The following is a 24,663-nucleotide window of genomic DNA, read 5'->3' as shown; positions in this document are numbered from 1 at the left end:
CCTCCTGGACAAACTCCAGCCACCCCTTCCCTGCCCCCAGTCCCGGACCACGAGTTCAGGTCCCGGCTGTCCCAGCAGCGACCTCCACGGACCCTCCCAACCCCTTGGCCCGCCCCCGCAGCCTGGCTTGGCCTTGACCTTCTTGACCCCTTCCACCTGAGACCCCGCAGCCTCTGTGCCTTTCTCAGGTGGGGTCGCTGCGGGCCGTACCTGGGCACGGCCTCCCGCAGACACGGAGCCAGAACTCCGAGACCCCGCGAACCTCGCTCTCAGACGAGGCCTCCTGCCAGGCCTCTGCTTCCGCCCTCAGACGGCCCACTCGCGCCCCCTTGGGTGCCCGCCAGACCCTCCTCACCCTCTGGGGCTGCCACCGTCAGGCGTCCCCACTGCCTGCAGGGTGCCCAAGCCAGCGGCCAGCCCTCGGGCCCCTCAGCCCGGCCCGGGGGCAGCTGGCACCGTGTGCTCTCGGAGCCCCCGCTCTGCTCGTCTGCCGGAGCCCGCGGCGCCCTGGGCCCACCCTGGGACGCAGGGGTGGGTGCAGACGGAGCCCTGTGCGATCTGGGGGGTGGGGAGGACCCAGACCAGCCCTCTCTGGTGTCCAGGGGTCTCAGCTCAGACTTCCTGCCGGCTCTGCCTGGGGGTAGGGGGGTTTTCCGGGGGGAGAACCCGGCTGGCTGCCCTAGGTCCTCAGAGACCCTGGGTGGGCAGCACACCTGGTGACTCCCCAGGTGGTACAAACAGAGGCCACGATGTGGGGCGGGGGGAGCCCCAGGATCCCTGGGTGGCCAGCGGGCGAAGGGTTCTCGGGGGAGACAGGAGTGGGCAGGGGTCCCAAACCGGAGGGAGGGGGGCACCCGGGGGGGCGTCACCCACACGGGCTGCCCCCCAACTGCAGTGCTGGGCCACCCCGCTCACCGAGACCGCTGCAGCCCCAAATCACTGCACCGGAGCCTCTGCGAGGAGCACAGATGCGGAGTCCCAGGAGCCAGAAGTGGCCGTTTGTCCCGGGGGGGCCCCCAGGGGCGGGAACAAAAGTGAGGGCAGGTGTCTGACGGGGCCTCCTCCCCGCAGGAAGCTGGGAGCCCCGAGGGTCCCCCCGACGTCGAGACCAGAGCGGCAGTGAGCCCCTCTCCCGGGAGGCCGTGCAGCCTGAGTCCACGCCACCTCGGTCTTCCCCGGAACCCCGGGTCAAGGTGGTCCCGGGCCAGGCGAGACCCAGGTGCCCGGCAGAAGAAGGCCACATCGGGGAGGTGCCCTCACTGCCCGGGCGTCAACCTATCCCTGCAGGTGTCCAGGCACAGCGCCCCCTCGCACGTGGCCAAAGCCACCCAGGCCTGCAGGGGCGCCCCACCCACGCCACCAGCAGGGACCTCGGAGCCCAGAGCCGTCGGCACAGATGGAAAAGCAGCGAAACTTGGTGCTGAAAAACAAGAAAGAAGTTTAGTAACTTCAGGGAAACGGAGTTTTTAAAGACTGATACGGCGGATTGTGAGAAAGGAGCAAACGGGCCCTCAGCAGCGAGACCACGTCACAGCCGCCACTCACAGCTCAACGGGGGTCTCCAGCAGACGCAGAGTCGGGGGGTGGAGAACTGGGGCGCTGGGGCAGAGGGGGAAGAATTTGTCCATGTTATTCTTTCCAGTCATGCATGTGTCACGCACACACGTGTGTGCTGGAGCAGTGGGCGGGGGAGAACGGGAGGAGTTGTGTCTGAAAGAACGCGGCATGAGCGTCCCCCACAGCGGCCGAAGGACCTCAAAACGCCCGCTCAGGGAGTCCACCGCACCCACACAGGACCAGCAGAGCCTGGGGGACTTCGTCGTCCGAGTGGAATCTCGGGAAAAACCGAGGGCACAGCTTCAAAGCCACGGAGGAGAGCGAGGTGCACTCCCGCCGTCTGGGAGACACGGGAACCCGAGAAGGACCCGCCCTCCCGCAGCCAGCCGCCACGTCCCCCGCACAGCGAGGCCCGCACCAGGCACCAGCCTTGAAAACCCAGCCACACCCGACCTCACCCGACCAACAGAGAACCCGGGGAGGGTGCGCCCGCAGACCCCCGCGGCGGCGGGCGGGTTTCGAGGTGCAGAAGTGGTGAATCTAAGTTCGTTCTGACTTCACGTGAAATTAATAACAAGAGCTGTGGAGTTCAAAAATACTTGAAATTAAGCGACAAGACCATAAAAAAATGTCCCGCTGGCTGGAAAACCTCCGTCAGGTGGCTGAGGCCGAGCTGGAGGCGGGCACCCTGGTGGATGAGATGGGGAGGGCGGCTCTGGGCCCGAAACCCCCCGCCCCTGCCCCCGGCGAGCCAGAGAGAAGCACCACACACACAGGCGGGGGGCCGGGAGGTCCCAGAGCGCCCGACCAGGCTCGCCCGAACCGGCAGGGTCTGAGAGTCCATCCCGGCCCCGCGGAGACGGAGACAGAGACGGAGGAGGCGTGTGACGGCCGAGTGCCGCGTGACCGGGAGGAACGGAGGGAGTTTGCAGGGTGAGGTCGTGGGCTCACCGTGACCGCAGACACTCTCACACAGGAGGCTCCCGGCGGGACCCGGGGAACAGGGTCTTGGGGACTGGCACTGCCAGGCCCCTCTGCGCACCCAAAACCATTGGAAGTAAAAATCTATCTTGGAGCACCCTGTTGGCGACCTTGGCTGGTGTCCCACTGGGGGCAGGGGGCAGGGGGCAGGGCGGGCGTCGGGGAAGCTGAGGACAGAGAGATGGATGTGGGTGCCAGGCGAGGCGGGACAGAGCCTGGGGAGGGGCCAGCGGCCTGGGTCTCCCACCGTCTCTGACTCCTGGCTGCGGCCTCAGTCCCCACCCACAGCCGCCTCTGTGGTCAGGCTGGGCTTGCTGCTCGGAGCTCCAGGTGCCTGCGGTGCCTGGACCTCCTGGCGACCCTGACCGGGCCCTCAGCTCTGCCACAGTCACCTCCCCGTGTCGTCCACTGGGGCCACTGCAGAGCCGCCCTGACACTGGCAGCCGGCCGGGGCCAGGTGGGGAGGGGCCGCTGGGACCCTGGGGACAGGGCCCTTCCTGGACGGCCCAGGTTAGCTGTGCAGGTGGGGCAAGACCCAGGAGTGGGCCCGGGAGGGGACAGATCTGGGGGGCCAGGAGGCCATCAGCATCCAGCCGGGGGCCCTGAGTGCACAGGGGTAGCCAGAAGGTGGGGTCAAAAAGCAGACCACCCCTGACCAGTGCGGTTCAGGGGGCTGGGTGTCGTCCCGCAAAGCAAAAGATCAACAGTTCGATTCCCAGTCAAGGCACGAGCCTGGGTTGCCAGTTCAGTCCCTGGTCTGAGGATGTGTCTCTCCCTCTCCGTCTCCCTCCCTTGCCCTCTCTCTAAAAATAAATAAACAAAATCTAAAATAAATAAATAAATAAACAAACAAAATCTAAAAAAAAACAAACCAGCAAGGGCTGCTGGCCCGTCCTGAGCACAGCTGAGCTCCACCAGGGCCCTTCCGAGCACTCCAAGGACGCTTCCAAGGTCACGCCGGGATCCCAGGGCCGGGGGCCCTGCACTAGGCTCTGGGGCCAGAACGGGGCAGTGAGCAGAGCAGACAGAAGAGGCTCAGGTGAGGTCCTCGCAGGTGCTCGGGCCCCACCCCCGCCTCCCAGGCCCAGTCTCACCCCTGGGCCTGCTTCCCTCCTCTCCCCTCTCCTCTGACCGTCAGCGGGCCCAGGGGGGCTCTGCAGACTTGGGGGTCTGATGGGGGCAGCTGCCTCCCCTCAGCCCTGAGGCTGGAGGGACTTCCCGGAGACTTGGAGCGGAGACTGGTCCAGAGCCCACGTGGCCAGCCGGCAGCCCCTTTGTCCTGGGGAGGGGCGGAGCTTTGGTGCGGGGGGGGGGGGGCCGGAGGGGTGGGAGGCGTGTGTGTACCCCGTCTCCCTCCGCCCCTCAGCTTGGGAGGCAGGAACGTGGGTTCGGACCCCCGACTGCAGAGCCCGCGGAGCCCGGAGGGCCACACCTGCCCTTGCCGACCTGCCCTCTGCCCTGTGGCCCCTGGCCTCTCCGCCACCAGCTTTCCCAGGCTCGCCCGGCTCTTGGCCTTTGCCTCCTTCCTTCTTCTTTTCATAAAAAAAAAGTATTGATTGATTTCAGCAGGACTGAGAGAGAGAGAGAGAGAGAGCCATCGATGAGTTCCCCTTCTTCACGCACTCCTTGCTCGGTTCTCCTACCTGCCCTGGCCCGGGGCTGACCCGCAGCCTTGGCCTATGGGACGACGGCCGGCCTCTGCTCCTAACTGCCCCCCCGCTGAGCCAGTTGGGAACTCGGCCCGGCCTGGGGCTCTCACCGCGGTGGGGACTGTGCCCGGGGACCCCAGGCCTCCCCAGCAGGCCCCGCACGGAGGGCGGAGCCAGCCTGAGGGGCTGCTGGACCTTCCGTGGGCTTCCTTCTACTTCTTCTGGCCCTGACAGGAAGGCCTGGGCCCTGAGCAGGTGGGAGATGCTGGGCTGGGCTGCCCAGGTCCTAGGGACGGGTCAGGCCCCGGGTCCTAGCCCTGCGTCCCGTTGGCCAGCACTGAGTGGCTCCAGGCTGGTGCCAGGGCTCCCGGACTTCCCCTGCTGAAAGTCTGACCCCCTCCTGCCCCACCTCCCCTGCCCCGCAGGGCCCACACCTGCCCAGCCTGGCCTGGGGGCTGGCCCCCTCGGGTGGGGCCTGTCCCAGTGGCTCAGGAGAAAAGAGAGTGCCCAGGGGCGGGGCGGTTCTGGCAGATGCTGGGACAGCGACCTGGGCATCTTTGTTCGCCACGCAGACGGCGCAGCCAGGCCGGCAGCATGTGGCCACACACCTGCTGGGGGAACAGGCCCCTCGGCCCCTCCCGCCCCTCCCACAGCCAGAGCTGGGTTTCCCAGTGTTACTGTGGTGCCCAAGAAGTCTCTTCACGGGTGTACCCCAAACGCAGACCTCAGAAAGGGAGGTTCCCTGGCCTCCAGCCCCTCCCCAGGAGCACGGCCTGAAGGGAAGGCCCCATGTTTCAGGGGCCGGAGGGAAGACAAGGAGCTCCGGGCAGAGGTCCTGGGGCTGGGAGTCGGGGTTCTGTGCTGAAGAGGTTGGTTTTGGGGTTGCAGTGACGGCGAACCTGTGGGGGTGGGGCGCCTGGAGCCCGTCTGGATGAGCTGGAGGCCTGGAGGCCTGGCCCGAGACCCCGCAGGGGGACACGGGGACTTGGGCAGATGGCAGTGAAGTTGGGCTAAACGGCTGGAAATGGGGCCTCAGAGGGTCTGCCCTGAGCCCGCGGCTGCAGGCCTTTCCCAGAAGGTCCCGCTGGGCCGACGGGTGGGCGTCAGCTGAGGCCCGGGTCTGACTCCTAGGACCCTTGGCAGTGAGTCGCTGGCCGGACGCCCCTCACCCCCGACACTTGGGTGCTTGTCCCGTGAACAGTGACGCGCCCTCTCCAAAGCAACACGTCGTCCCGACCGCCTCCTCTGCTGCAGCACCCAGCCGGGACCGCCGGGACCGCTGCCCTGGCCCTGGCGTCTCCAGGATGCCCCCGGGCCTGGCTCTCGCTGCCGAGCCCCTGAGCCCTTTGTGGGTCCAGCCTCCCGCCCAGGGTGCCTCCCCGGGTCCGGCTTTCCCGCCTGTGGTCCGGCTGTGCGGTCCCGGCTGCAGAGCCTCGGGAGGGAGCGGCCCCTGTTGTCAGGCTGGTGGCTGTCAGACGGTGGCTCCCGCTGCACCGGCCAGGAGAAGCCGCTTCCCCTCCCCACGCGCTCGCCTCGCACCTCCCGCGGCCAGGGGAGCGCTCCTGCGGTGTTCACCGCCAGCGTCTGTTAGCGGGCCTGACCGTGCGGCCTCCAGGCCGGCCCCCTTCGGCGTCCCCACACTTTCCCGATGGAGGGTGCCCCTCCGGCGCACCCTGCCCCGCCCCTAGCCCGCTTTCCCCCACCAGCCCCGACTCCTTTCAGTGGACAGCGAATCTAGGGCGCTGGGTGCGCTCACCGCCCCCGGGGGGCGCTGGTGGGCGGAGCTCCACACCCGCACAGCCACGCCTCTCCCTCTGGACGGAGGGCCACCCGCGCGCTCACACCGACCCCGCGCTCACACCGACCCCGACCCCGACCCGGGACCGCACGGGCACCCTCAGCCCCGCCCCTGCCCCGCCCCCCCCCCCGTCCCTTCTTCCCCAGGGAGCTGCTGGCTCCCACGGTCTCGGCACCCTGAGGGGCCCCGTCCGCCAGCCCCGTCACTGCCTGCTCCCAGCGCGGCAGGCCAACCTGCCCAGGACGTGCTTTTCATCCACAAAGAATACGGGTTGTGCCCTGGCGCGTGTGGCTCAGTGGGCTGGGCATCGCCCCGCAAAGTGAAAGGTCGCCGGTTCGGTTCCCGGGCAGGGCACATGCCTGGGTTGCGGGGTCGGTCCCCAGTCAGCGAGCACGAGAGGCCATTTTTCTCCCTCTCTTCCCCGCTCTCTAAAAATAAATAAATAAACTGTTTAAAAAAAAAAGGATATAGGTTATTCTTTGGATTTTATGAGATGTGTGGTATTTGTCAGCTTTCAAAAATTAGTCTTTTATTTCTATTTCTTTTCAGATTCCAAATGAAAATCACGCTTCACCCCAATTTTGCATTTCTTAGTTTGCGTTTTTCTTACACCGGGCCCTCAGCTCCAGGAGCCTCAGCCCTCGCCGCCCGAGGTCGGGGCCTGTCCCCTGCGCTCTCGGGACAGATGCCAGCCGCGGGGCGGCACCGCTGTCCCCTCTCCCCACCCCGCCCATTTCTCAGGCCCCTCTGGCCTGAGTCCTGAGGCCTGCGGGGTCCTGCCCTCTGCCCCCAGGCCTCGCCCCTCCGCTCCGCTTCCCAGGGGCGCCGCCCCTCCCAGACCCGTGTCTCCGCCCTCCTCCCCCGCCCCGCCTTCCCTGGGCTCCCTGCGCGGCACCCCCAGGCCAGCACTTGGGGGTCGGTGTTGGAGGACCCGGCGGGGGTGGGGGGCAGCGGTTTGGGGCCTGACGGCAGGAACGCTGCTGCCCGTGTGGAGGCAAAATGACGGCAAAGTGTCTGTTTCGAGGACCTTTGACCAGGGCCCCGTGCTGACCCTCTACTGTGGGTGGGGCGGCCCAGGGTCCGGCAGTCCCCTCACGGGGGTGCACCGTGGGCACACACAGTCCCCCCCGGCGCCTCGTCCGGCGACACTGCCGGCAGGGGTGGCTCGGGCTCCGGGGGCAGCTGAGCCCCGGACCCCACCCTGAGGGCCCAGCAGCAGCTGTTGGGATTTGCGTCCCAAATCAGCCCTCTGGCGCATTAGCATCTGCTTTGAGTGGACAGTCTCAGATTCTGGGCAGAGGGTGGGGCTCCCAGGGACAGTCCCCCAGCCCCGGACAGCCCAGGGCAGGCGGGGGGCCCGGTCTCCGAGTGGAAGCCAGAGCCCTGGGAGGGGCAGGTGTCGGGTTGGGGCTCCCCAGCTGGGCCCCCAGGCCTCACACTCTCCTCTGTGTCTGGCTCAGCTGCAGCGGCCACTCTGCTTTGTGGACTCTCCCCTGTGACCCCTGACCCGCCCTCTGCAGCCGCAGCCTCGGGCAGAGCCCCCTCTGGGTCTCCCAGAGCCTCCATAGGGACGCGGGCAGCCTGCAGGTCCAGAACACGCCGGGGGCTGCCCCTGCCCTTCGTCCACTGGGACCCAGCCGGCCCCAGCTCTGCCCGCCATCCTGGGTGGGCCCAGCGGTGGTGGGAGAGGGTAAAGGCCGAGGAGGCTGTTTGTGCCCCGACCGCTCCACCCGGCTCCACCTGACCCTCACCTGTCCTTGCCCCTGCCCCGGCCACACCTTCTGGGGCTTCCCTGAAGGGTGGACAAACTGCCTCCTTTCTGGAAGGTTCCCCGCTGGTCAACCCCAACCTCCCGGAGCCCCTCCCCATCAGGCTGCAGGCCCAGGAGCCCCCAGTGCCCCAGGGTGGCCGGAGTGCTGGGTCAGGAAACCCTCCTTGAAGGAGGAGAGGGAGGAGGTCAGAGAGGAGGTCAGAGGAGGTCAGCAAGAAGGCCAAGTGAGGTCGGCAAGGTTAGAGGGGGTCAGTGAGGTCACGTGAGGTCACTGAGGAGGTCACTCTGGGTGGTGCAGCCCCTGTTCCAGCCCTTCTCTGGGGTGCCAACAGGGGACCCCTCTCCGGTCCTGTGTGGCCCTCGGCTCTTTCTGCCCTGCGGTCCCTGCAGGGGCCTGGCCTGTGCAGTCTCTTCTGGGGTCCAGTCAGGGAGGGACTGGGGGGACAGGGCCCCGTCCTGGGTCTGGAGAGGGGGCTGGTGGGGGAGAGCCTGGAAGGGTGCGGGGTCAGGCTGGGGGGGACCTCCCGGGGGGAGGGAGAGCGCAGGGGTGCTGGGGGGTGGGGCGCTCCCTGACTGGCTGGGCGCCCTCAGGGGAGCAGCTGCTGTGCGCGGGGAGGGTCCTGGACCCACGAGGAGCTCTGCCTGGGGCTGCCTGTCTGAGCTCAGGGGCAGACGTCATGCCCTTGAATTTCCAGCCACGAGGGGCACAGAGAGGCACCTCCTCAGGGTGTTGGGGCCCGAGACAGCTCAGGGGTCCGGGGAGCGAGGGGCAGAGGCTCTGGCTCTCCACTTCCGTGGAGTGGGGGCCGTGGACCCACCTGGGCGCCTGCCACAGGAACTTTGAGAGGCCTCTAGGGGGTCAGTGGCCCCTTCAGGAAACCGTTCTAGAACCAGCCCCCGGTTTGGCCTCCTGCCCCGTTCAGCTGCGTGCTCTTACAGAGGACGGATACATGGAACCTTCCAGAAGCCCACACTTCTCAGGCAGGGAGGCAGCTCCCGCCTGGCCCCGGGAGCCGCTGTGTGGGGCGGGCGCCACAGGCACAGGTGCTGTGGGGAACCCCTCGAGGCCGCCTGCCTGACGCAACCCCGGCATCAGGACCCGGGCACCAGCTGGGCTGTTGCCACTGCAGGGAGGAAACGGCAGCCCCGCGCGCTGGGTGCGCCCACCCGGGAGAGGCCTGCGCCCGCCTGGGGCCCGGGGCCCGGGGCCCGGGGCCTTCTGCACCTCGAGTCCCCGGGGCGGCTGAGCTGCCCGGGCCCGGGACCAGCTGCCTCTCCGAGCCTCCTCCCACCGAGGCGGCCGGCTAACGAGGCCGCTGGGCCCGGCTCATCCCCACCACCCGGGTAATTGGTCCCCGAAGGCAGGAGAGAGATGCCTGCGGCCGCCGCCAGGGATGGGGCTCGAGAAAATTGCCGTCTCCTTTTTCCACTCACGGGGACATAATTGTGCAGGGGGGGGGCGTGCCCACCCGACACAGCGCACTTGTTTTTCAGCCGCCCCCGAGGGAGGCTGGGGGAGGGGCCAGGGAGGGGAGCGGGGAAGGGCCCAGCAGCCCAGGCACCTGGGCTCCGCCGCTCTGGCTGGGTTGGGAGGAGCCTGTGTTGCAGGGATTTTTGAAACTTGAGGTGAAATGCACGGAACACAGAGTTAACCGTTTTAAAGGGAACAACCCAGGGGCACCTGGTGCGTCCCCGGGCTGCACAACAGACACCTGGGTCTGTTCCAGGACGCGTCTCCTGCCCCGCCCCCCGGGACAGCCACCAGGCCCCCAACCCCTCCTCGGAAACCACCTCCTGCCTCTGTCTCCACGGCCACTTCCGTGCACGGACCCCACGCTCCCCGCACCCCTGTGCTGCTGACCGCAGGGGCCCTGCCTGCGCCCTGCCCTTTGGGTCCGAGGACGGGCACCGTCCAGGCCCGGACCCCCGCAGAGGGCAGCAGAGGGCCGGGCAAGGAGAAAGGAATGAGAAGCCCACCAGGGCCAAGGTCAGGGGCTGCAGGCAGACAAGGAGATGGGGGCAAAGGTCAAGGACTGCTGGGAGCCCTGGCAGTGAGGCTTTGCGGCAGCCGGTCCCTTCCTGCCCCGCCCCGGCCTTGGACTCGTCGGGGGCTGGGGTGCCCGAGGGGCGATGCCTCCGTGCAGGTCAGCAGGGTGGGCACCTCGGGTGTGGGGAGTGCTGAGGCAGGCGCCGAGGCTGAAGCTTTGGGCAACAACGACTGGCCTGCTGGTCAGACGTCAGCGGGGCCGGGACAGGGGCCTTCGGCGCCGGGGCCAGAGGGTCTGCGAGGCCACCCAGCCCCGGCCCGAGGTGCCGGCCACCGACCGGAGGACCAGCACCTGAGAGACAAGAGACTCCGGGTTTCAGAGCTGACCGACGGGAGCCTGAGCCCCTCAGCCCGTGCGCCCGGTCACCCTCGCTGGGCACGTGTGAGGGGCACCAAAGCCCGGTCCCCAAACTGCGGGGCTGCAGTCACGTGCGATCGATCGGTTGGTGTTTTTAAAAAGAGGCCGAGAGGCCTGTTGAGAAGGACCAAGGCTTTGCTGAGCCCCGCTCCCTGGTGGGTGACACTTGGGGTAAAACTGAAGCTGGGTGTGGGGGGTGGGGGGTGGGGGGCCGAGGGGCCAGTGCGGTCACAGCCTGTGAGCGGGCACCCGCGTGCTCCTGGCCTGTAGGGGCTCCCTGCCAGGGTCTAGTGTCGCCGGGTGGGCTGGGTGGGCTGGGTGGGCCAGGGGGCATTTGGGGAAGGGAGAACCCTGTGGAGGGGCCTGCAACGTTCCTGGGCAGAGTTGGCTCTGGTGGTGGGGGGTGGGGAGCAGGAAGGGGGAGGTGACACAGAGACCAGGCCAGTAGGAGGCCAGGACGGAGCCTGAGGTCACTGTGACCTTAACCAGCCAAGCAGCAGGAGGGAGGAGCCAGGCCGTGGGCTCTGGAGGGGGAGGGAGGCAGGGGCCGCTCTGCAGTTGGAGAGGCCAGCAGGGCACTGGCTGGAGGGCGCTGGGGGGCAAGGCGGGTTTTTTCAGAGTCGGGGGGCTGCGGGGCTGGCACGGGGCTGGCGGGTGGACCCTGGGGGAGACTGAGGCCCCCAGGAGGCTCCCCTCAGCCGGGAGCATGGCAGCTACCCCGGGCTGGCTCGGCCTGACCACAGTGTGAGAGGAGGCCAGGGCAGGGCGACTCCTGCAGCCGTGGGTGGGGCCCAAGGAGGGGGGGAGGGCAGGCACCCCTGGGGGCCAGGGACAACTGCCATAGGAAGGGAGGGGTGTAGTCCACCCAGTAAGGAGTGTCCTGCTGGGTCCTGTCCAAGGGGCAGCCCCGGGGGTGTCCAGGGGGCAGGGGCCTGTGCAGAGGCCCTGGTGGGTGCCATGACGGGGAGAGGGTGCGGGAGGGCCCGCGAGGCGGACAGTTCCCCGGGCGGCAGGCTGCGGAGAGCCGTTCCCCAAGCACAGTTTTGAGGGTGGGCGTCGGAGGAGGCAGGGGCAGGTTCAGGGGGGAGGGGCATCCACAGGCCCTGGGAGGGGCAGGCCCCTTGAGGGACGGGTGCACAGCTGAGCCTGGAGTCCCGAACCCCTGGGGCCTTCGAGGAGGGCAGTGGGGACCGTCAGAGGGGGAGTCTCAGGGCTGGTGTGGGCAGATGTCCTGTCCATCCAGACGGAGCAGGAGGGCTAGGTGGCCCCCCGGGTCTGGGGTCAGTGCAGGGCTGTCCTGGCACCCACACCAGTGGCTTGGTGGCCTCTCCCCCCCTCAACATGGGCATCTGGGAATGTGACCCCAGGCAGCACCTCAGGACCCCTGCATCCCACTGGGGTGCAGGGGCCTTCACACCCCAAACTAGAGGCTCCTGAGGGCATCTGTGGCCCCACCCCATTTCTGCCAGCACCCACGCTGCCCCTGAGTTGGGTGGGGGCTGGGCCAGAGTCCCAGGGACGTGGGAGCCTCTGGGCCACCTCCCACCCATTCGATCGCGTGCTGTCGCCCAGCTGCTGGGAGCCCCGGGAGCGGGGTCTGGGCTCTGCCCGGGTAGGGGAGGCCGGGTGCTAGACTGACAGTCATCCGGGGCCACAGCTGCAGAGCAGGCGGCGGGCGGGGCCTGAGTGGCGGGGGAGCGTGGCCACGCCAGCTTCTGGAACTATCCAGGCAAAGCGCAGAGCTGCCTGACTGTCGGGCCCAAAAACGCTGAGCTGGGGGGGCAGCCCCGAAGCCGTGACCGCGTGTGGCAACACCTGTCAGGAGCAGCTGTCAGCGGTCAGCCAGGACGGGGCTGTGGCCCAAGGCAGGTGCGGGCTTTCGAGCATGAAACGCCTCAACCGTCTGAGCAATCCCACAGGCGGAGTGGCAGAAGCTATCCGAGTCCTCGTCGTCCGCTGTCGCTGGGCAACGTGACGGCCCGGGGAGGCCCATCACGGAGCACCCCCGGCTTCCGTCCCCGCAAACCCCGCAAGCCCGGCCGGGGAAGCTGCATTAGACACACCTGCCGTGCGAGGGGCGGGCGCAGCCCAGGCCCCGCCCCCCGCGCACGTGCTCGCGGCAGCTGGTCAGCCTGCGGCCGGACGGTGGCCGGAGTTCCATCTCGAGTCCTCGCCGTCCCCTCCTCACCAGAAGCAGGACGCACGGGGGGGGGGGCGCGTTTTGTGGGCGGGAGGTGAAAACACAAAACTCGGCACGCAGACCACGCTGGGCGCCCGGTCTCGGCGGAGCGTCCGCGCCGAGCCCCGGGTTGGCGCGGCAGACGGGAGCGCCGGCTCCCGCCCTGCCCAGCGCCAGGGAGGGGTCGGACTCGCCGCGCGGTTTCCACGGACTGTGTATTGTGGTCCCACCATCGTGAAGTGGAAAAACCGTGAGGAACCACCGGAGGCGGTCTGGGTTCGTCCAGACAACAGATCCCTCTGAGTCTGGGTCTTTGAAGGAGAGAGTTGGTCCCGGGATTGCCACCCCTGGTCCCGGCTGCAGCGCCAGAGCAGGCCGGAGGCGCGCAGGGCAGCGGTCCCGCCGCCTGGGAGCTGGGGGGCAGCAGAAGGCGCGGGGGCGGGAGGGCGGCGCTGTGGTCTGCACTGGAAGGCCCACCAGGGCCTCGGCGCTGGGCTGGGCTGAATCCTGGGCCGCCCGGCGGCCTCTGCTGCCCCGGCCCCAGCCCCTGTGGGCGGGGGGCAGACCTGCCCCACGAAGGTGGTCCGGGGCCAGACCCCCAGGGACCCCACGCCACTCACACCTCAATATCCGCACTCCTGGCCCAGCCCCTGCTGCCGGGGGTCGCAGCTCTCTCTGGGTCTGTGCCCCCGGGCGGGGCCCTGGGGGCAGCACACCTGTCTTGTTCTGCGGGGTCCCTGCCCAAGCACACCTGCAGGCCCCTCGGAGAGGCGAGACGTGGCCTTCTCCCGCAGACCCCCAGGACACAGGCGGGCAGAGGGCACCTCGGCCTCCACGCAGGACCCAGAGTGCCGAGGACACCACCCCCTTCCAGCCTGACCCTCCTTGCTGAGCCTCAGTTTCCCATCTGCACCCCCCTCGCCCCTCCCCCCCGCCTTTCGTCTTTTCTGTGACAAGGCAGCAGGCAGCCAGGGGTGCGGGGTCGTCTGAGCCACCCCCCAGGCTCGGCCACTACTGCTTCTGGGGCCCAGACGTGCGGCCCAGCCCCATCTCAGGGCGGACCACCTCAGCTCCAAGCAGCTCCTGCTGCCTCAGGCCCCACCAGCTGCAGGGCCACCCTGACCCCTGGGACCTCACGCCGGTGGCCACCACGCGGGGTGCCCTACTGAGCTCCAGGAGCAGCACCGGGGTGTCCAGCCACCTGTCGGTGACCACCCACCCTGGCTGACCCAAGACACCAGGAGACCAGGGGCAGTGCACGAGCCCCCGACCCTCAGGGCTGCGCCTCGACCCCCAGCTGTCCAGAGGCCCGGGCGCCCGAACCCCGGCCACAGCCCTGCAGGCCCGGCCCGCGGTCTCCCACTGTGGGGACTCTCGCGCCTTCACCTGACAGGAAGGGGCCTTCAGAACCTCGGGGCCTCCCAACTGTCACCTGCGTCACCCAGGTCACCCATGACGCACAGGGCGCTCCAGCTGCAGTCAGCGGGGCGACGCAGGCCCTGGGAGGGGAGGCTTCTTTGAACTGTGCAAGTCCAAACCCAGCCTTCTGGGAAATCCACTCCACTCCAGGGGTCCGGAGGCTCGGGCTGGCCCACAGGTGGGGGGATGTCTCTCGGGGAGGGCCCCCCCCCCCCGCGCACACAGCTGCGGCCAGGGCTCCCCTCCCTGCCCTTGCTGGCCTCCTCTGCCCCTCAGGTGTCCCTGCCCGCCAGCCCCGAGGGGTCGGGAGGCCCTGGAAGGTAGTCAGCAAGGGCTTCCTGCCGGAGGCGGCCTAGGGCGGGGGAGAGCCGGCTGCGCCCGCCTGTTCCTGGAGAAGGTGGGAGACAGAGGGAGCTGGTGTCTGGCAGCCGGCGGAGCTGGGGTTGAGGGCAGGTCAGGACAGCCCCAGCCCCGGTGAGGCCCAGGAGGGTGGGTCTGCTGCCTTTGCTCCTTTGCTCGGGCCTGCCCTCCCCTCCCAGGGCCCACAGAGAGCAGCAGGCAGGGAGGCTGGAGGTGCCCACGTCCGGGAGCCCAGGATGGGGCCAAGTCCTGTGGGCTGTCCCCTGGCTCCCTCCCCGGGCGGCACCTGAGAGTGTGCACGCACGCACCCAAGCGCCACGCAGGGGCTGAGGGGCCCGGGGAGGGCCACAGGGAGGGGCTGGCCGGGGGCTGGACAGCAGGGAGTTCGGGTCTGGGCCCTGGCCCTGCCCCGGGCTGTGCCTGAGTGGGTCGGGGGCCTCCGGGGAGCCCTGTCGGAGCTCCTGAGCTCCCCGCACCGGGATGCTCGAGGTGGCTGCCTGGCCCTGCCGACTCCTGTGATGGGAGACCTGGCCCCGTCTCCAGGTGCAGGGCATTTGAGCCCGGCCCAGAGGCCGTGCCACCAGCCTGAGGTGGGCCAGGTGGGGTGGGAGGGTCCTCTCTGCCCGGAGCCCCACGTGCACCTGTGCGCGCAGGTGGCAGAGGCCCCAGCAGGACCCACAGCTGGGGATGCTGGGGAGCCCCTGACGGTGAAGGGGGGGGAGGGGAAGTGGGGGCAGCCCAGCCCCTTTCACTTCCAGGCTCTGCCCTTCTCAGGGGGTCCTCTCGGGGGGGGTCACTCTGGGCCCCGGACGAGAAGGCCCCAGAGGGGGCCTGCCCTGCTCCAGCGCCCCCGAGGTCGCAGGTGCAGGGCAGGGGGCGGGGGTGGGGGTGGGCAGGGGCCGTGGAGCCCCTCCTTCCATCCCCGCCCATCCCCCCTCCCACGCAGGACGGCCCCGCCCCTCCAAGCCTCCTCCCTCAGCGCCTTTGTCTCCTGTGCACCTGGCGGGGTTTCGAGTTTCCTTACGCAAAGCTGGGCTCCCCACCCACCGCACCCACCGCACCCGCCGCACCCGCCTCACCCTCCCTGACCGGGTGAGGCGGTCCCCAGAGCGAGGCCGCCACAGAGCCCCTGCCGGCCGGCATTGTTGGCTGGAGAGCGGAGGAAGGGGCGGGGCCGGGTGGTGGACAGGTGCGGGGCTGGGGGTGGGGGCAGGTGTGAGTGCTCAGAGGGATGGGGCTGCCGCCCTGCCAGAGCCGCAAAGCCCGTGGCCTAGTGCCCAGGGCGAACGGGCCACCTGGCCCGGGCTCCAGCTTCCTGCCCCCTCCTGGGATGGGCCGAAAGGGTTAAGCCTGCTTCGCCCCACCTTTGTTTGCGTACCCGCACCTGTGCTGGAGTTAACCCGGGAGCAGAGAGAGATTGCTGAGTCCCACCGGGGGACCTGGCCTCCGGTCTGCCCCGCCCCTCCGCACCCGCAGGGAAAGGCAGGGTCTGCTCACACCAGAGAAGCGCGAGGCTCTGTGTCTAGGTCCCACCTGCCAGGAGGTTTCAGGGTGTTTGCCCAGGGAGCAGGAGGCCTCCGCCCTGTGCTCCCCGGCTGCTGCCCATGCCGGCCCCCGTCCTGGGCTGCGGTCCCGCTCCAGGTGGCCACAGTGACCCCCACCTTCCAGCCCAGCCCCCCCACCCGGGACGGACCCCAGTGCCTCCTCCCCAGGGCAAGGGGCCCCCACAGTCCTCCACTCACAGCCCCCCAAATACTTGTGATCGGCCAGGCCTCTGCTCAGCCCCGGCCCTCCGGGGCCACATCCCCCACCCTGCCCACCCCCACGCGTCTCAGAGCTCTGCCCCGCCCCTTATCAGCTTGCCTGGGGCTGTGCCGGGCCCCACACGGTGCTGTCCTGGGGGGTGCAGGTGTGGACAGGAAGGAAGGGACGCTTTCACAGAGAGGAAGTGCCCTCTGTTCTGGGGTTCACTGTGGGGGGTGGGGATGCGGAAGGCGGGGGGTCCTGCGGGGGCACAGCCACACCAGGGCGCTGGAAGCGGAGGGAGAGGTGGGCACTCGGACCCGCTGTGCTGTCCACGGTGGGCTTGCTTCTCGGGAGGGAGAGAGGCCTTCCGAGTCCTCCTGACCACTGCCGTCTCACACGCTCCAGCAAAGATGTGCACATGAGTCAAATCTTTTTCAATGTTTCTTTCGCAGGACAGCGAAGCGCAGGACCCACATTCTGGCACAGTCCACTCCCCAGACCCGCTGCCCCCCTGGTCCAGCCCCAGAAAGCTCAGTGCGTGTCCAGCAGACCTGGGAGGGAACCCAGGCCTGGCCTGAGCCAAACCAGCTCGTGGACAGACAGGCAGACAGACAGGCAGGCAGACAGACACCGTGGAGGGCCCCGGAGCTCCTGTGCCGGCCCCACGCACACCAGCAGGCGGGAGGGAAGAGGTGCCCGCTCCGTCCCCGGCAGCGCGGTTCCTGCCAGAGGGAGGGCCGGGGGGGTTAACCACGAGGGGAGGAAGTGAAACATTACACGCCAGACTGTTGTCTGCTGGCCTGGCCGCCTCCCGCCGGCCTGGGAACCACAGGGAGTCCAGGGCGAACCTCCCCCACCCTGGGCGCTGGGTGCTGGGCGCTGGGGTCTGTGAGGCCTGGTGGGGGCGGGGGCCGGGCCACCGTGTGCCCAGCTCCCAGCTGCACCCACAGGCCCTGCGGCAGGGCAGGCGACTCCGCCCACAGGGCAGCCTCCCCCTCACACTGACCCCACGTGGGAAGGACGCCAGGCCCAGGCTGCCCCCCCTGGGGACACCGGGGTCCTGGGACCAGACCAGGGCCCACCTCATCACCCCATTGGGCCGTGTGCATCTTCCTGACGCTTCTTCTGCAAGAGGCACTTGGACTCAACTTTCCTTCGTACAAACAGGGGCACATGGACCCTGCGAGCGACGTGGCCGCCACGTGGCCACCCAGAGACACCAAGTCCTTCCCCTCCCGGGCTGCATCCCTGCGGCTGAGGCCTCAGGCACTGGCGGCCCCTCACCCCCCGCAGCCCCGCCGACCGAGGGCCAGAAACGGCGTTTTCGCATCCACACCCCGGACTCACAACGACAGGCCCCGGACACCGCATTTGCTGCGCGGTGGCCGCACTGCGGACGTGAGACCCGCAGCCGCGCAGGCCGGCTGTCTTCACGGAAGAAGGTGCGTCTGTCGGTGGATGGACCCGCACCTGGGCGACGGCGCCCAAGGGTCAGCGGTGCGGAGCTCCTCACTGCGGGTTGTCGCTGGTGGTCCCGCGGGGACGGCGCGTCAGCCGGCCCCGCCCCCCTCAGCTGCCCCTGCTGCCCCCACGCTGCCCGCGCCCTTCCCTCCATGGGGGGCGCGCCGAACGCCCCGTGGTGCCTGGACCGTGTCCCCCAAACTCCTGAGTGACGCCCTGATCCAGTTCCTCATGTGAGACCGGGCCTTGAAAAGGCAGCCGGGTTAAAGCGAGGCCAGTGAGCGAGGCCACGTCCAGTCTGGCTCCGCCCTCATGGGGACAGGGGGGCCAGGCCCCGACTGCGCCCCTCAGCCCCTCGGCCTGTGCTGTCCCCCGAGAGGCCCACCTCCAGGCACCCCCCAGGGACCGGCCCTGCGTCTGTGGCCACTGCTTCCCTGGGAAATGGGAACTCTGTCTGCAGGCAGCCCTCGCCCGCCTGAACGTACAGTTTCCTGTCTGTCCTTGACGGCCGATGAGAGCTCTCGACACAGTGGACTTCGAGTCCTTGCTCTCGCACTAGAGTCCTTGCACACCAGAACGCTTCCTCAATCCAACGCTCTTTCTGCGGGCCTGGCTCATGCAGTGTTTTCCTCTGTTGAAGTTTTCACTCTGAGACAGTTGATGTGACTCTAAGGAAACATGGAATTCTCTCTCTATATAAAATACATATATGTGATACATACAAATATATAAAATATAAAATTACTGTGTTTTTCCAGACTGTGCAAGCAGAAAAGTTTTTTAAAAAAACTTTATTATTAGCCCTGGCTGGCGTAGCTCAGTGGATTGAGCGTGGGCTGCGAACCAAAGTGTTGCAGGTTCGATTCCCAGCCAGGCCACATGTCTGGGTTGCAGGCCATGGCCCCCAGCAACCGCACATTGATGTTTCTCTCTCTCCTTCTCCCTCCCTTCCCTCTCTAAAAATAAATAAATAAAATCTTAAAAAAAAACCTTATTATTAACGTCCTCAGAGAGGTAAGAAAAAACACCGTGACCACAGACAAAGGCGAGAAATGAACACTCAGGGGACAGAGTGACTTGGAAATGCCGGTGGCCGCCGCCGGAGCGACCAGCTCCGACGTGGAAGGAGAGGCGGGCGCCAGAGTCCGGGCTCCTCCTGGGAAGCAGGTCCAAGGACCAGGAGAAGGGAGCAGGGAAGGCCGTGAGAGGCCAGTCTGAGGTCAAAGGCCCTGATGACGCCGACCGCAGACGGAGAGAACGGCCAGCCAGAGGAGGACGTAAAAATTAATAATCGAGAAAACGTCCTGGAACTCAAGGGCAGGGGCGCCCAGACTGAAAAAGCCGCTGGGAACCTAGCAAAGGGGATGCAGGTGACCCACGGGAAGGTCGTGTTCATGAACGGTCAGAACACGGGACAAAAAGAAGGCCCTAGAAACTTCCAGAAGAAGAGCGAGCACGCCGGGGAACAGAAGTGAGAGCGACCCCGCAGAACCCCCAGCACCGGGGGCCGGGGTACGCGGGGACGAGGCTCAGGATCCGAGGGGGCGTGGAGGCCAGGCTTTCGTCTGCCCCCCGCGCGGCCCCTCGGGGGGACCGAAGGGGGGCGTTGTGAGGCCGCAGGTGTGCCACCGGCCCTTTCTCGGGAAGCTGCGGCAAACATGCTCCTTAAGAAGAAGAGGAAGCTGAGGGAGGGGAAGGACGGGCCTGGGGAGGCCGGCCCGGGGAGGAGGAAGGGGGAGCTCCAGGGTGAAGGCCGGGACGGTCTGGGGTCCGGCCCTGCGCACCCCCCGGATCAGGGAGGTGCAGGCACCCGCGCCTTTCAGGCCGGGCCGCCGGTGAGGCTAGGGGTGATTCCGCCATGAGCTCAGAGGAAACCCCCCAGCGCGAAGGTGGGAAGGGGACCGTCGGCTCCGGGGAAAGCCACACGCGTGCAGCGGGGACGCGGCTGCCGCACGCCGCACGCCGGGGGTGATCTCGCACGCGGAGCCAACAGAAGTCGCCACGCGGCCCTGCGGGGACACGGGGGCCCACGCGTGTGGGAGGAAGCGAGCGCCTGCCGCGTCCTCGGGGGTGCCCGGCGACCCCTGGCTCGGACACGCAGGGGCTGCTCCTGGGCGGCCTGGCGGCGTGAGCCCGGGGCAAACAGCACGAGGGCTGTCCGTCCACACAGACGGGGGGTGGGGGAGCTCGGGGGGGGGGGGAGGCTGCCTCGGGGGGGGGCTGTCCGTCCTGGAGACGCCTGGCTGTGAAACCACACGCAGGAGCAACTGACTAAGCCTGAAATTAAATAGAAGCTTACTGGGCGCAGCCGTCATCCTCTCGGGCCTGGGGTCACCTCAGTCGTCTTAGGGTGACCCGCAGTCAAAGGTCAGCCAGCACTGGGCCGTGAGCGTCCGTGCCCCTGGTGGTCCAGGGCCGGCCGTCGCCCACCGCTCCTGCTCGTCTCGTCCGCAACTCCTGACCCGGCGACCCCGTGACCCCATGACCCCGTGACCATCCCCACTGGCCCCTTCCTGCCGTGACAACGCCCGTTTTCTGGGACCTCCCACCATGGGACCCCACCCCACCGTGCCCACCCTCCTGGCCTGGCAGGTCTCCACGGCGACACACCCACGTGGCCACTCCAGACCAGGCCCCCATCTTGTTTCTTCTGTGCCCCCACATTCCCTGTGACACCCCGGGCTCCTGCATCTGGGCAGGACGGACTTCCAGCCTTGGGGGCGGAAGCTGGTCCTCCTCTCGCCCAGGAGGACGCCCTCGCACGCTCACAGGGCGTCCGCGGCACACCTGCGTCTTGCCACACAGAATACATTTCCCGGCAAGCACTTCCTGGCATCGCCGTGTCCAAGAGACATAAACCCAGGCCCCCGGGCCTGCCCCTTCTCCCTGGGCCCAGGCTGGCTGTGCAGCCCCCAAGCTGTGCCCCCCCCCCGCCCCCGGCTGGGCCACAGTTAGGGCCCAGGGAGCACTTTCAGTCCTTTGCAATGGTCCTTCCCACAGAAAGCTCAAAAACACCCGAACACGCCACGGAGGGCCAAATCCCCAGCTTCTCCCAGGGGCCGTGGGTCCCCTCGAGCCTTCTGTGTGGACACACGGGGCTGAATGCCCAGTGGCCACTGGACCTGGGACCTCTAGTCGCCGGCCAGCCGGCCTGCGCAGGCGTCTCGGCCAGCCCAGCTTCTCCAGCCGTTCCCAGAGCCCCCAGCCGTGTGCTGAGGGCACAGCCACTGCCCCACCCCCAGCAGAGAGCAGAACCGCGGCTGCTGTGACTCCCTCCAAGGGACCCTGGGGCCTGACCGGCCGAGCCCCTGGGCTCCCCGCTGGGGCCCCGATGCCCCAGAGCCCCAGCAGGGGGCGGACAGGGCAGGTGGGACAGAAAAGCTTCGGCAGGGGGGGTGGGGAGTTGAGGCACCCGCAGCCCCCACGACACAAACTCTCCCCTGAGGCTTCCCATCGGCCTCCGTCCTACCTGCTCCCGGGGAGACGGCGCCGGCTGCGGCCGCGGCCCCGGGCCGCGTTATCGGCCCCACTGGCCTCGGAAGGCGGTGGAACCCTTCGCCTGGTACAACGGCCTCCGCAGCACGGCCCAGGAATTCCGCGTTGAATAATTTTTAACTTCTGCTGCGAGAGGAAACCAGGTTTGTGTCTCGGGCCTGTCTGCACCGGGTGCCCAGGGCTCTCCGTTCAGAGTCAACACCTCGGTCACAGCGAGGAGGAGAGCCGCCGTGGAGGGAACAGGGGGAAAGGGCAGAAGAGGAGGAAAGCGGTCGCAGGCACCAGGCGGGGGCCCACTCCCCGCTGGAGCGCAGCCAGCGGGCCTCAGGGGGGCCCCCACCCCCCCACTCCCACAGTTCTCATCCCAGCTCTGGCCACGGCCCCGCGGCTGGACAGGGCAGAGGCCACATGCAGCTCCGGTGGTCCTGTGGCCACGACGGGGGACGGGACAGCCTGGCCGGCCGGCCCTACCCCAGGTGACGGTCACACAGTGCGCCGGGATGGGCCCCGCCTGGACGCCGGTTTCCTGTAAAAAGACCTCGAGTTTCTTGAGACCCGGGTCAGGCATGACCTCCGCTCATGGAGCCATGTGGGAGGGCGCAGGGCCACCAAAGGAGCAGCGTCATCACCGCAGAGGACCGGGGCCGGCGCCTGGCCGTGGCCGCTGTCCGCCCAGCCGGGTCCCCCGTGGGTCGAGGCACCGGGGAGGGAGCAGGGGTCTCTCGGGATGTCTCAGAGAGGCGTCCCTCTCTGCCAGCCAGGGCAAAGGGTCGAACTGTGGGGAAACCACACACATACAGGAGTTTGCAGGGACGGGAGGTCCCATCCCTGCAGGGCTGAGGGCGGTGGGTGACGGCCAGGAGGACACACGCTGCCCAGTGGCAGGTCTGGCCACCAGGGCCGAAGGGAGGCCGTGGTGCTGGGGCACCAGCACCACGGCGTCCCCAGACAGCCTAGGGGTCGGGGTCGAGGCGCTGTCTGTCCCCGGAGGAAGGAAGCACCAGGGCAGGGGCCAGCGATCTGGCCCGGACTGTCCTGGGGCTGCGCCCCCGTCGGTCTGCACCCGATGACTGCCTGCCATGCCCAGCACCCTGTCCTGCACCCCAGGGACCACCCGCTCCGCCTGCAGGGCCGTCTTGTGTCCAGAGTGGAGAAGGCAGTGTGACAGTGAGGCTTCCGCCCACGGGGAGGTCCAGAACACGGGTGGGTGGCGGTGGGGGCACTGTCGGGCCTCAGAGCAGGGCCACTGAGGAGTGTGTGCATGTGTGCAATGGGATGCATGCCTAGGAGCACATGTGTGTTCACATGTGCACACATGCTCTGTGGTTGCATACACGTGTGTGAGAGCATGTGCATGAGTGTGCAAGTGTGTGCGTGTGGCCGCGTGCACACATCTATGCATGTGACTATGAGCGCGTGCACACATGTGGGCACTGCCTGTGTGCAAGTGTGCATGCTTATGTGTGTGCTTGTGCACGAACATTCTCCGAACGCCCCCCCACCAGGTCCAGCGCTGGCCCCCTGGTCACTGAGGACACAGTCCACCCCTCGGCTGGGAAGGCGGAGCCTGAGATGCCGGCCCCGCCCCTGGCGCAGTTCAGGGAGCTAGAGGCAGCCGCAGTGGGTGCCCCGTCCACACGGCACTGGCCCTGCTCAAGTCCTGGGGCCCCAGCACGGCGGCCAGGAGGCCCCTGCAGAGCAGCCGCTGGCTCTGGAGCCGGAGAAGACCCTTCCCAGGACACACCCGGGCATGCCCAGTTCTCTCAGCCTTGGAAGGCTGACCAGCCTGGGGCTGACCAGGAGGGAACAGACACCCGTGGGGCAGCGTCGGGTCAGCACGGGGACCGACGGGGGCTCCTCCTTCTGGAACGAAGTGTGGCCGTGCGGAGCCTGTGGGCTGGGACCTGTGACAGTCCCCGCTCCCGCTGACACACAGGCTGTGGGGGTGCAGGCCGCGGCCAGTGGGAGCCGGAAAGGGGCCACGCCGCTCCCAGCCCTTGGCCACCTCCAGGAAGGACGAGCCACTCAACACAATGTCCACTGCCGTGTGGACTGTCCTAGAGCCGGCCACCATGGCCAGCCCGGGGGGAGGGGCTTCCCAGGCCCAGCCAGAGGCACCAGCTCTCAAGAGAGGTCACTCGGCCGTGAGCTGGGCACTGGGGTTGGCCCCCCACTGGCCGCTCACCGGTCACTCACTGGCCAGCCACTGTGGAGGTGGAGGAGCGGGCAAGGATGACACCAGCGCTGACCCTCCTCTAACACTACCACCACCAGGACTTCCGGGAGTTGCCTTGCAAAGGTTTCGCCTCAACACCGTAAACGTAACACGAATAAGTGAATGCTGGTTAAAAGCCAGTGCGGCTCTGCCCACTTGAGACGGCATTGTGAGTGTTTCCCCCTTGCCGCTGTTACTTCTCACGGACAGCCACATGGCCGCTGCCTGTCCACCACAGGGGGTCGCAGGACCACCCGTCTCCGGTTCCCTGTAGAGTAGAACGCCAGGGGCGAGGTCGGACAGCCAGTGCCCCAGGCAGGTGAGGAGCACACCTGGGCCCCCTGCGTACGCTGACTTCCCAGACCAGACCTGGGGAGGCGGTTGGCTCAGCCAGGAGCAGGGGGTGAGGGCCGGCCCCCAAGCTCTGCAGGCAGCCACATCCTCAGACCCCTTGGTGCCGCCCCTGGGGACACTGGGACCCCCTGGGCCGACACTCCAGGGTGGTCGAGGGGACCCCGCTCAGAGCTGCAGGGCCTCCCGCGGCCCCTCCTGGGCTGGACCCCACCTCCCTGTCCCTGCCAGCCGGCAGCTGCCTCCTGCGCAGCGGGAGCTGCTCCAGGGTCGGCGCTGGGGAGGCCGCTGTGTGCTCTGCACCTGCCCCAGGGAACTTGGGGGTGGTCTTCCGGCAGACGGGGGACCCTTGGTGGGACCGGGCCTAGCACCCAGGGAACAGAGGGAATATGGTCTTGACCGGGTGGATGGCCCTGGCTCTCAGAACCTGCGCCTGCCCGGGAGATGCCCTGGGGGTGAGCGAGAGGACAGGGCTGGACCCCGAACACCACCCCTGCCAGGCCCCCTTGCCCTGGGCAGCCCTGGGCTGGGCAGGAGCTGTCCTTGTGGGAAGGCAGGCGTGAGTCCTGGGTAAGCACTGACCGACCTGGGGCCAGCTCCGGGGGCCAGCTCTGAGCAGCCACCCACCGCTGTGGCCCAGGACGGGCCCTTCCTGACCTCTGAACTTGTGTGGCTGGGTCCCCACAGCACAGCCCGCCCACGGTGAGCAAGGCCTGGGGTGGGCACCGCCAGGAGAGGCCTGCAGGCGGACACCCCCCGCCCCACCCCCGCACTGCCCTGAGGAGGCAGGGTGGTCACGCTGCCCCCGAGGCTGGGGGAGCACAGGGCCCAGGGCCGCTGGCAGCCTGGACATCTGCTCAGCCTGGACGTCCGCTCAGCCTGGACGAGAGGCCACCCCCCGTCTCGGGCCTCGAGGAGAGCTGCCCTCCCGCGTCTTTCCAGCCCAGAGCCTCGGTACAGGAAGGTCCTCGGGGCTCCTCGTCCTGTAATCACGCCCCCGCCCGCCCCTATCGCACCATCAGCACACAGAGACCGGCGTCAGGAACTGTCCTCAGCCACTGGCCCAGCTCCCAGCTCGGGGCCCGCCCCACCCTCGGCACAGGGGACAGACGTCCAGAGGACCCTCACCCTCGCCTCCTGCCGGGTGGGACAGCTCTGCTCTCCGTCCTCAGGAAACCTGGAGTCCTCCAGCAAACGGTCAGGGGCCTGGACGCCCCCTCCCCGGCCCCGTGCCGGCCCCTCCCTGGCCAGTGGCCCTGCAGTGTGCCTCCTCAGC

The 24,663-nt window shown here is 68.3% G+C and overlaps 1 protein-coding gene across 4 annotated transcripts in view; it reads right to left on the bottom strand.

The window, feature by feature from the left end:
* The window catches only part of TTLL10 (tubulin tyrosine ligase like 10), a 49,278-nt gene extending 24,615 nt beyond the window's left edge, over positions 1 to 24,663 (bottom strand). The window contains exons 1-2 of one of the 4 annotated variants that reach the window (XM_045859026.1): positions 24,516 to 24,663; positions 20,796 to 20,944 (exon numbers count right to left, since the gene is read on the bottom strand). The gene's annotated coding sequence lies outside the window, so the exon portion shown is untranslated. Of the gene's footprint in view, positions 1 to 20,795; positions 20,945 to 24,515 lie in introns of those variants that run through there. The other 3 variants (XM_045859034.1, XM_045859032.1, XM_045859027.1) reach the window with 3 other exon arrangements.

Source organism: Phyllostomus hastatus, unplaced genomic scaffold, assembly GCF_019186645.2.
Source record: "Phyllostomus hastatus isolate PE091 unplaced genomic scaffold, TTU_PhHast_1.1 phas_scaffold_182, whole genome shotgun sequence".
NCBI classification, from domain to species: domain Eukaryota; kingdom Metazoa; phylum Chordata; class Mammalia; order Chiroptera; family Phyllostomidae; genus Phyllostomus; species Phyllostomus hastatus.
This window is presented reverse-complemented; position numbering and strand designations above follow the sequence as displayed.